Raw genomic sequence first — 10,391 nt, forward strand, 5'->3', positions numbered from 1 at the left:
AAAAAAGAGAATTTGAGATAATTGTAATTGAATGAGTAGAGATTTTCCAAGGCAAGTATGGAGAAGAGGGCAAGAAAACTGGAATTCCAGCAGTCACTCTGCAGGAAATAATTTCCAGCCCTGTTTTGCAACTGCTGGAACACTCCTTTCGTTTCTGCCTCTCGGTCATCCTGTCCCACCTTCTCAAATTCTCAAAATATCCATTTTTTATTGCAATATAATCTGCACGTTCTCTAACCCCCCTTGATGTATATTTTGTCAATATTCTAGAGGCAGAAAAAGGCTTACCCACAACTCTGCCAGCTCTCACCCCCACGGCTTGCTTCACAGTCCCCTGTGTCACTTATTTCCACGCCATGCTGCTCCGTTCTGCTCTGCGGGCGCTAGCAGCAATGTCAGTGAAATTGACTCACATTCCAATCTCTGAAGCGTGGTCACAAAGCACTTTGGAGACCTGGAAGGCTGCTAGGTCTCAGCAACTTTGACTGTTGCTGCATCCAGAGCTCAGCAAAACAGTAATGCGAGGAAAGGAAAGTAATGCAAGCCAGCGAAGAGAAATGAAGGAGGCTTGTGGTGTTTTGGGGTGAGCAACTACAGTCTTGAAATGGTACTGGGAAGAACTGGCCTAGTGGATGACGTCCAGGCTGACACTGCACCAGTGCAATGAACAAAGACACACACCGGCAAAAAGGTCACGTTGATGACTGGATGTTCAGAGTTGCTCAGTCGCTTGAGCTCTTGCTCTGTTTGTACAACAAGGTTAGTGGATAGCTTTGCATCATTCCCTGCAACATATATATGGACTGAAGAAGAGATATCGTAGCAGGAGAAATGCCACAAGTTTCACCAGTGCACCATGTTGCACCTGTGCAAAACTAGTCTGGAACCCGAGCTCCCAACTTAGCAGAACTAACTAGTGTAACATCCTAACACTAATGCAACATGTTTGCACTAGTGCAGTGCTGGTCTGGATGACTGGGCTGGTTCTCACAATTATCGTGCTGCCAAAAACCAGGTGATGAATTTGCATGCACTCGCAAGAATTGCAGCTAGAGTGATCGTGTCCCATGTAAAAACAGCACAGATCTCGGCTGGTGCGGTGCCAAATGTCGACATTTAACCTCAATCATGAATCTGATCTATGGTGGTTAAGTGTCGGTTTGGCACTACACAAAGCTGAGATCCATGCTGTTTTTACACTGCACATGATCACTCCAGCCATAATGCTTGGGAGCGTGCATGCCTCTGCCACCCAACCGTTGGTGGCGAAATGAGCATGAAAACATATGAACAGAGCTGAAACCATTAGGGCCATTTCACAGCATGAAAAAGACGTGCTTCCAAAAGCTTTGGGTCAGCTTGTGACATCTCTTGAGAACTTGGGAACATAAGAGCCCTGCTGGATCGTATCAGAGGCTCATCTAGTCTAGCCCCAGGGATTAGGCTCCTCTGAAGCTTGTAAGAGTCTCTCAGTAGGAAGATCAATAATGGCAGACAAGAGTCCCTGAAAGACTCTTTGCCCTCTGCTACTGGTCTTTGTCCAAAGTGCACACCTTCAGAAGCATGCTGGACATGTGCTAAGTCAGTGTGCAGCAATTATCACTGGATCCGCCCTCTGCCCCTGTAGCTGCTTTTCAGCAAAGACGACGGCATGTCTGGTCCACCTCTTGTTCTAACCCCACAGAATGGTGGGCTTGACAACACATGCAGTTTGACCTTCAGAAATAAGGCTGGCTGAGTTCAATGGGATTTAACAAGAAGGTGTGCACAGACTTGTCATCCGAGGTTACTACAGGTTTGGCTTAAGAAACACTCTCTCTCTCTCTCTCTCTCTCTCTCTCTCTCTCTCTCTCTCTATATATATATATATATATATATATATACACACACACACACACACACACACACAAACACACACACAACACCTTTGAGGGCCCTGTTAGATCAGGCCAAGGGGCCATTTAGTCCAGTTTCCTGCAGTAGCTTCCAAAAAGCTTTTGAAGAGGTTCCTCATCAAAGACCCTTGAGAAAACCTAGCAGTCATGGGATAAGGGGACAAGTACATGTGTGGCTTGGTAACTGTTTGAAGGACAGGAAACAGGGTAGGTATAAATGGACAGGTTAGACAATGGAGGGAAGTAAGAAGTGGGCTCCCTCAGGGATCTGTACAGGGACCAGTGTTTTTTAATTTATTCATAAATGATCTTGAAGTTGGGGTAAGCAGCGAGGTGGCCAAATTTGCAGATGACACCAAACTATTTAGGTTAGTGAAATCCAAAACAGATTGTGAGGAGCTCCAAAAGGATCGCTTCAAACTGGGAGAGTGGGCATCAAAATGGCAAATGCAGTTCAATATTGGCAAGTCTAAAGTGATGCACATTGGGATGAAAAACTCCAGCTTCATACATACACTGATGGGATCTGAGCTGTCGGTGACTGACCAGGAGAGGGATCTTGGGGTCATGGTGGACAGCTCGTTGAAAGTGTTGACTCAATGTGCGGCAGCTGTGAAAAAGGCCAATTCCATGCTGGGGATCATTAGGAAGGCAATTGAAAATAAAATGGCTAATATTATAATGCCCTTATATAAAATTATGGTGTGGCCACACTTGGAGTTTTGCATACAATTCTGGTCACCACATCTAAAGAAGGACATTGTAGAACTGGAAAAAGTGCAGAAGAGGGCAGCCAAGATGATCAGGGGCTTAGAGCACCTTCCTTATGAGGCAAGGCTACAACACCAGGGGCTTTTTAGTTTAGAAAAAAGACTTCTGTGGGGTGACATGATAGAGGTCTTTAGAATCATGCATAAGATGGAGAACGTGGATAGAGAGAAATTTTTCTCCCTCTCACGTAACACTAGAACCAGGGTTCATCTCATGAAACAGAAGGGAAGGAAATCTAGGACCAACAAATGGAAATACTTTTTCACACAATGCATAATCAACTTGTGGAATTCTCTACCACAAGATGTATTGACAGCCAACAACCTGGACATCTTTAAGAGGGGTTTGGATAACATCATGGAGGAGAGGTCTATCATCAGCTACTAGTTAGAGGGCTATAGGACTCCCCCAGCCTCAGAGACAGGATGCTTCTGAATACCAGTTGCAGGGGAGTAACTACAGGAGAGAGGGCACGCCCTCAACTCCTGCCTGTAGGCTTCCAGCGGCATCTGGTGGGCCACTGTGTAAAACAGGATGCTGGACTAGATGGGCCTTGGGCCTAATCCAGCAGGGCTGTTCTTATGTTCATTCTCCCCTCTCAGAAGCAGAAGAGGTTGTAACTGTCTTGAAGGAGCATTCTTCACGCTGAGAAATTTCCCACTCTTCTTGTTCAAGCCCTCCTTTGGAATCATAAGGAAGGGGGCTGAAAATAAAACTGCTAATATTATAATGCCCTTGTAAAATCTATGGTGAAGCCACATTTTGAGTACTGTGTACAGTTCTAGCCACCGTATCTCAAATAGGACATTATAGAACTGAGAAAGGTGCAGAAGACAACCAAGATGATCAGGGACCAGGATCGCCTTCCTTACAAAGCAATGCTGTTATATCTGGGGTTTTGAGTTTTGAAAAATGTGACATGGTAAGATTTATAAAAGTATGCATGGTTTGGAGAACATGGCTAGGGAGAAGTTCACCCTTTCTCACAACGCTAAAACCAAGGGTCATTCCATGAAAGTGCCAGAAAATTGAGGACTGACAAAAGGAAGTACTTTTTCACACTGTGCATAATTAATCTATGGAATTCTCTGCCATGTGGTGTGGTGATGGCCACCAATTAGGCTTTAAAAGGGGCTTCGATCAGTTTTGGAGGACAGGGCTATCAATGATTGCTAGTCTTGATGGCTATAGGCCACCTCCAGGTTCAGAGGCAGGATGCCTCCAAATACCAGCTGTAGGGGAGCAACAGCAGAAGATAGAGCATGCCCTCACTTCCTGCCTGTGGGCTTCCTGGAGGCATCTGGTGCACCACTGTGGGAAATAGAATGCTGAACTAGATGGGCTTTGGACCTGGTTCAGCGAGGCTGTTTTTAATGTTCCCCCTCCTCGCCACTGAGTTCCGTTAGCTCCACCCAACTTCTTTTCTGTTAACTGTATTCTGAGCCTGTGAACATTTGATCCCATTGACTTACATGGGGGCAGTTTTAGGGTGTGTGTTGTGGTGGGGGGGAGGGCTCCTAAGGTTTCTTGTTCAGATGTTTTGAATATCAATGCATCTGTGGGTCACCCCGGGTCTGCCGGTACCTTCCACTCACCCACAGTTGCTCCAGTTATGAATACAGAAAATGTTTTTATATATAAATATTTGTCATATAAATATTCGTTCTATCTGTGGGTCACCCCAAGTCTGCTGGTACCTCCCACTCACCCACAGATGCTCCAGTTTTGTAAGGATAATAATGCTTCCACTCGTTCGGAAATAGCGATAAGAGACTTGGGTGAGCAAAAGTGTTTACTCCTCTACAAAAGCATGCTGTGCTGCTCACTGGGGCTGACACATCTGCTGATCAAAAGCACCTGAGGTCCTTTCCAAGAAGTATCTGGATCCACGTTCCAATTGCCACCCTGTCTCCTGCTCTCAACAGCCTCCCCTTGTATGATGTCGCCTATGCAGATACCTCACTTCAGACTCGATAGCACCCTTCAAGGGGGCGGTTTAGCACCAGTCTCCAACTCCCACTGAGGCTCACTCGCAGTGAAAGGTTCCTTCAGGGCTTTGGCATGCTGGGTCTGTCCTGCTGTTCCTTTTAGTTGGTTTGATTGAAACAGCATGACTCCTTTTTCAAGCTGAAGATGGAAGATTGCTTAGGAGGCTTTTGGAAAACTCAAAGACCTAGTTAAGAAAACAGCAGCACAGAGCTGACAAATGGAACAGAACCACCCAGATTAGAGCTCTATAGAGGTATGTGTATTCATATAGGTATATATGAATTAGGTGCGAGAAATGTTGGACTCATGTCCAGAAGATAGGGTTTCAGGTCTCCGCAGGCTGTGCCAGAACATACAGAAGGAACCAGGGGGGGATGTTGCACATGCTGAGAATTCCCCAGGCATGCCCTATGTTAAACAACAAGGCCTAATATTCATGGCAGGCAAGCTCAGCCGTTTCTCCTGAAAGAACATACAGTTCAGGTCTCCTGGCTACAACGCTTTTAAGCCTGACAACAAACTTGCAAGTTTGGACAAGGCAGTATGAGACAGAATCACGTCTCCTTCCAGAGGAGCACAGGCCAGATCCATACAAACCACAGAGGAAAGTAATAGGGTCCTGACTGGACATGTGCACTGCAGACTATGGATGATGAGGGATAACATTCTTGAATACGCTCCCATGGTAAAGTAGATTGTGAGCACTTTGGGGACAGGTATCCATCTTATTTATTAGTTATTTCTCTGTGTAAACCACACTGAGCCATTTTTGGAAGGGCAGTATAGAAATTGAATTATTAGTATTAGTATTAGTATTAGTATTAATACTCGATGTCTGGATAAAACAAACCAGTCAATAACACCTGTCTGACTGTGTAAACAAGGAAGAAGAAGAAGAAGAAGAAGAAGAAGAAGAAGAAGAAGAAGAAGAAGAAGAAGAAGAAGAAGAAGATCACAAAATACAAAGATCTACAGATTGAAATTGAAAGGCTGTGGCAGAAAAAGACCCAAATAATCCCAGTGGTATTTGGTGCCCTGGGTGCAGTTCCAAAAGACCTTGAAGAGCACCTCAACACCATAGGGGCCACAGAAATCACCATCAGCCAATTACAAAAAGCAGCTTTACTGGGAACAGCCTATATTCTGCGACGATATCTATAACAGCAACAACATTGACAATAAAATTCAGCCATCCTAGGTCCTTGGGAAGGACTCGATGTCTGGATAAAACAAACCAGTCAATAACACCTGTCTGACTGTGTAAATAAATAATAATAAACCTCCCTGGAAGCAGAAAATTAGCACATTGGGAAGAAAATCCCTAGTTAACCCTCTCCCTGCAGGGAAATGTAGGGGGATGTTCAAAAATATGACTCCCCACCTTCATTCTGAATCACACAATCCATTTTACCATCTCCAGACTCCACCACCTTATGCTGTTGCATGCATAGATCCAGCCATAGGCTATAGAGCTGAAAAGGATCTCAACATCCATCTTTGACTGCCATTCAGTTATGAAACTCACTGGGTGACTCTAGGCCAGTCACTTCTCTCTCAGCCTGTCCTAACTCACAGGGTTGCTGTGGGGATAAACATAACCATGCAGACCGTTCTGGGCTACTTGGAGGAAGAGCGGGGTATAAATGTATAAATAAGTAAATAAACAAATAAACAAACAAATATGCCCAAGGCTGTGAATATTTTCTGATGTATAATGTGTAATCACAGAATTTGATATTTAACATGCAGTCAGCTTCCATTGTTTAATCTTTGGCTGAATAGTGGGGTGCTACTAAATTAGTTAGTCAGTCAATCAATTTACAAAAGATCCAAAAGAACCATCAGAGTCACACTCGCTCTGTCAATTGCCTGTTGAAGCATGGGTGTATCTAGGGTAGGGCAGGCAGGGCACGTGCCCTGGGCGCCACTTGAAGGGGGCACCATTTAAAAAAATAAAAAATGGCCACCAAAACAAAATGGCCACCATGCATGCTCTAATGGCCTCTGTGAGGCCCTAGGCCATGCCAGGCCTCACAGAGGCCATTTGAGTATGCACAGTGGCCATTTTGTTTTCAGCAGCCATTTAAAAAAATTATTTTTAAAAAATGGCCACTGCACATGCTCAGATGGTCCCTGTGAGGTTCTAGAAACCAGCAGGGGGAAGGGGAACTTTTGCAGACCCCCCCTCCAGCCTTTAAGAAGCCCCCTGAAGGGACTACAGATTAAAAAAAGTTAAATTAATATAATATCAGTCACTGTACACATATTTAGTTTGGCACGATGTACAGAGAATCAGGGTTTGTGAATACTGAGCTGAAGCTTATGAGCTAGGATTGTATTCATTTGCTCTACTTTGCTTCTTGTGATAAGTGAGTTAAATGTGATGCCTTAATAATATGACTATTAATGGTGAGTTTGTCTTTGAATCAGTGTGAAATCCTTAGTATTAAGACCCACGGGGAGTTTCTTGCTCTCTTTCTCTCATTTTAACTGTCTTTCTGAAATACTAGAATATATTCCAAGCAGTGACACAGTTTACTCTGCATATCCTTTAATTATGTTCAGAGTATCTGGGAAAAGTCAAATTCTCCATTTATTTTTAAAACTTATGTAATAGTGATCCTACAATGCATAGTACAGCATTAGACAGGCACTTCTGTTTAGTTTTCCAAGTACACCTCCACACAGTATTTGAGATTTTCATGAGCCCCAGCATACTGAAATTTGTAGTTTTCCAGCATTTTTTGGTCTGGCTACGTCCACTGCTAAATATTTTTTTAAATATTAAAAGATTAAGGACCTTGACTTGTATTTTTGATCTGATATTATGGTAAAGTTATCTGAAAGATGGGTGTCAGATGTTTGGATAGGGGGCACCATTTCAGTGCTTGCCCTAGGCGCTATTTTCCCTAGATACGCCTCTGTGTTGAAGGTCATCTATCAGGCTGACCAAGGCTATCTCAACCCCGTAGCCCGCCCTAAAGCCAGTTTGAAATGGGTCCAGAATAATCAGTTTCCTCTAAGAATGCTTGGAGCTGGTCAGCCATCACCCTCTCAATCAACCATGGGAAGTTGGACCCAGAGAAGTGCGGGGAAAGTCAATAAACCTTTGAGTTCAATCTTCTCAGCCCCCTGTATTCCTCTGCCTTAACGAAGTCAGTTGCCTTGTGATGTTCATGCCCCCACTTCTTTGTAATTCTTTGTAAATTGTGGTGTACGCTTGATAGCCTGGGGTCATTTTTACCCCAGTTGCATAGAATATGATACTGAAAATAACATACACCTGTTTGTTTCATTTTTGTATGCACAAATAACATCATTAGTGTTGACCCCATTATTTTTGCTTTATTCCTGTACTGCCAAGGGATATACCTAATGAAGGGTTGGTTCCCCCCACCCCCTTTTGCAGCTGGTGTCATGCTCAAGATAACCCATTCGGGTTGTTATTTCTATGACTGATTTGGGGAACATTTGACCTCAGCAGCAGATTACTAAACTACACGTGTTGTTCTGGGGAGAGTCGTGTTTGTTTACTATAATGTTTCTAGCCCTTAAGTTTGCAAAAATGGTCTTGAAAAGGGTGGTGAACTTCTTCACCTAGCTCATTTTCTCTACACACAATTTACAGAAGAACCGATTAAGCAAAATAGGTGCATACATGTAAATCTGCTGCATTTTTTTCTTGGCGCCGAACGTAAGGTTCCGTGGCATGAAATATAGATGGTTTTATTGCTGAATTCTCGAAGTCCTGGATCTCTCTATCAGTCTATCTCTGTAAATAACAAAAGGCTGATGAGGAAATCACATTGCGATATGGTGCTACAAGCAGTGGCATGTGGTGACCTTTTCAGTAAGCCATGCGCAGAGGGAAAAGCCAACAAACATCTCATTTATATACAGTGAAAAATTAGCCGGGGTGGTGTATCAGATGTAGTCTTGAGTTTGTACGTGGGAGACACAGATTTAAAAACCCTGCTCAGCCACAACATAAGGCTAACCGGATGACCTTGGACAAATCTCTGCCTCTCAGCCTAATCGATCGCATAGGCTTAACATGAGCAAGAGCTGAGTCACAGACAATGCTTAATTTTTAGGAAAAGAGGTTGGGACTCAGTTCTGTGTGGAAAAATCATCTTCTCATCCAGAAGCCTTTCTCGGCTGCATGAGCTCTTTATAGTTACCCAGTCGTGAGGGAAATGTACCCTGCTGTTCAGAAGTGATGTTGCCAAAGTTCATTATTAGCACTTACATAGCACTTACATTTATATACCGCTCTATAGCTGGGATCTCTCTAAGCGGTTTACAATGATTTAGCATATTGCCCCCCAACATTCTGGGTACTCATTTTACCGACCTCGGAAGGATGGAAGGCTGAGTCAACCTTGAGCCCCTGGTCAGGATCGAACTTGTAACCTTCTGGTTACAGGGCGGCAGTTTTACCACTGCGCCACCAGGGGCTTACCTGGTTTGTTTGCCCAACTCATAATGCACTGCTGTATTATGAACTGAACAGCATTTACCTGAGAAGTGCTTCTACAGCTCAGAATATAAGATGAGATTCTGAACGTCTGTGGGACATGTTTTTAATCAAAGTCTCTTTTTCATCCCAATGCTCCATGCTAATCACAGCTCAGGTAATGCTAAGCAAATGCCTTCAAAGGGTGGTTTTTAGGGCCCCAGGGAGGGAGACTTAACTATTTCCCCCCCATCAATGTCCAGGGATGACAGTCATCCCTGGAACTCTAATCAGTACCAGGAGCGGCCCATACAGGCAGAGCTGGGGAGAGCAGCAATTAAAGAGTTAAAGAGCAGCAACTGCAGCTCCTTCACGCTCTCCTCTCCCTGCCCTGGCTGCCCTTGGGTGCCTTGTTTCACCAGCCACTACATCAACTGCTGGTGTGCAGGCTGGTTATCCATCCATTTCCTCAGCTGGGTGAAGAACCAGACCAAGTGCCTGGGGTGACCACAGTGGGAGGCAAAACAAGGCACAGAGAGGCGGCTGGGGCAGGGAGAGGAGAGCAGGAACCAACGGCATCTGTGGCTCATTTACCTCCTTCTTTATAGGTACTTCCCAAGGATGTGCACAGAACCAGCTCCCTTCGAGCCAATGGTGTGGCGGGGATGGCTTTAAGGACTAGGGAGGGGGCACTTACCCCACCCCCACCCCACGCTTCCCTCTCCGGAGCTCTTTGTATGAATAGTCCAGCGGGGTGGCGGCATACCTCCTTGCCACCCTGTTGTTTCACTGACTGGAAGCGCCATGCACACATCGCGGGCGGACACACACACACACACACATTGTGCATGTGTGTAGCATGCATGCCTGCATGCGCACGGCACTTCCAGTCAGTGAAATCACGGGTCGGCAAGGAGGTACTCTGCCACCACACCAGATTATTTATACACAGAGCACTGGAAGGGGAAGCGCGGTGGGGCTGTGTGTGTAAGTGCACCCTCCCCTGTCCTTAAAGCCACCCGACCCCCGCGTTTGAACCGGTTTGAACACGGGGGTTCCAAACCTGTTCGGTGTTCTAAGAATAGAACGCCAAACAGGTTCGTGCTCATCCCTAGTGCTTCCCTCATAAACACAAAGTAAACGTATGCAGATTTAACAAAGAGTTTATTCAGAAACAACTTAATTTTCTCCTCCTTTCACTCCCTTTTTCCTTCTGCCCCCCCCCCAACCTGGCCCACATTCTCTATGGGATCCCATTGGGACAAACTTTTTTAAAAAAA

Source organism: Hemicordylus capensis, chromosome 4, assembly GCF_027244095.1.
Source record: "Hemicordylus capensis ecotype Gifberg chromosome 4, rHemCap1.1.pri, whole genome shotgun sequence".
NCBI lineage: Eukaryota > Metazoa > Chordata > Lepidosauria > Squamata > Cordylidae > Hemicordylus > Hemicordylus capensis.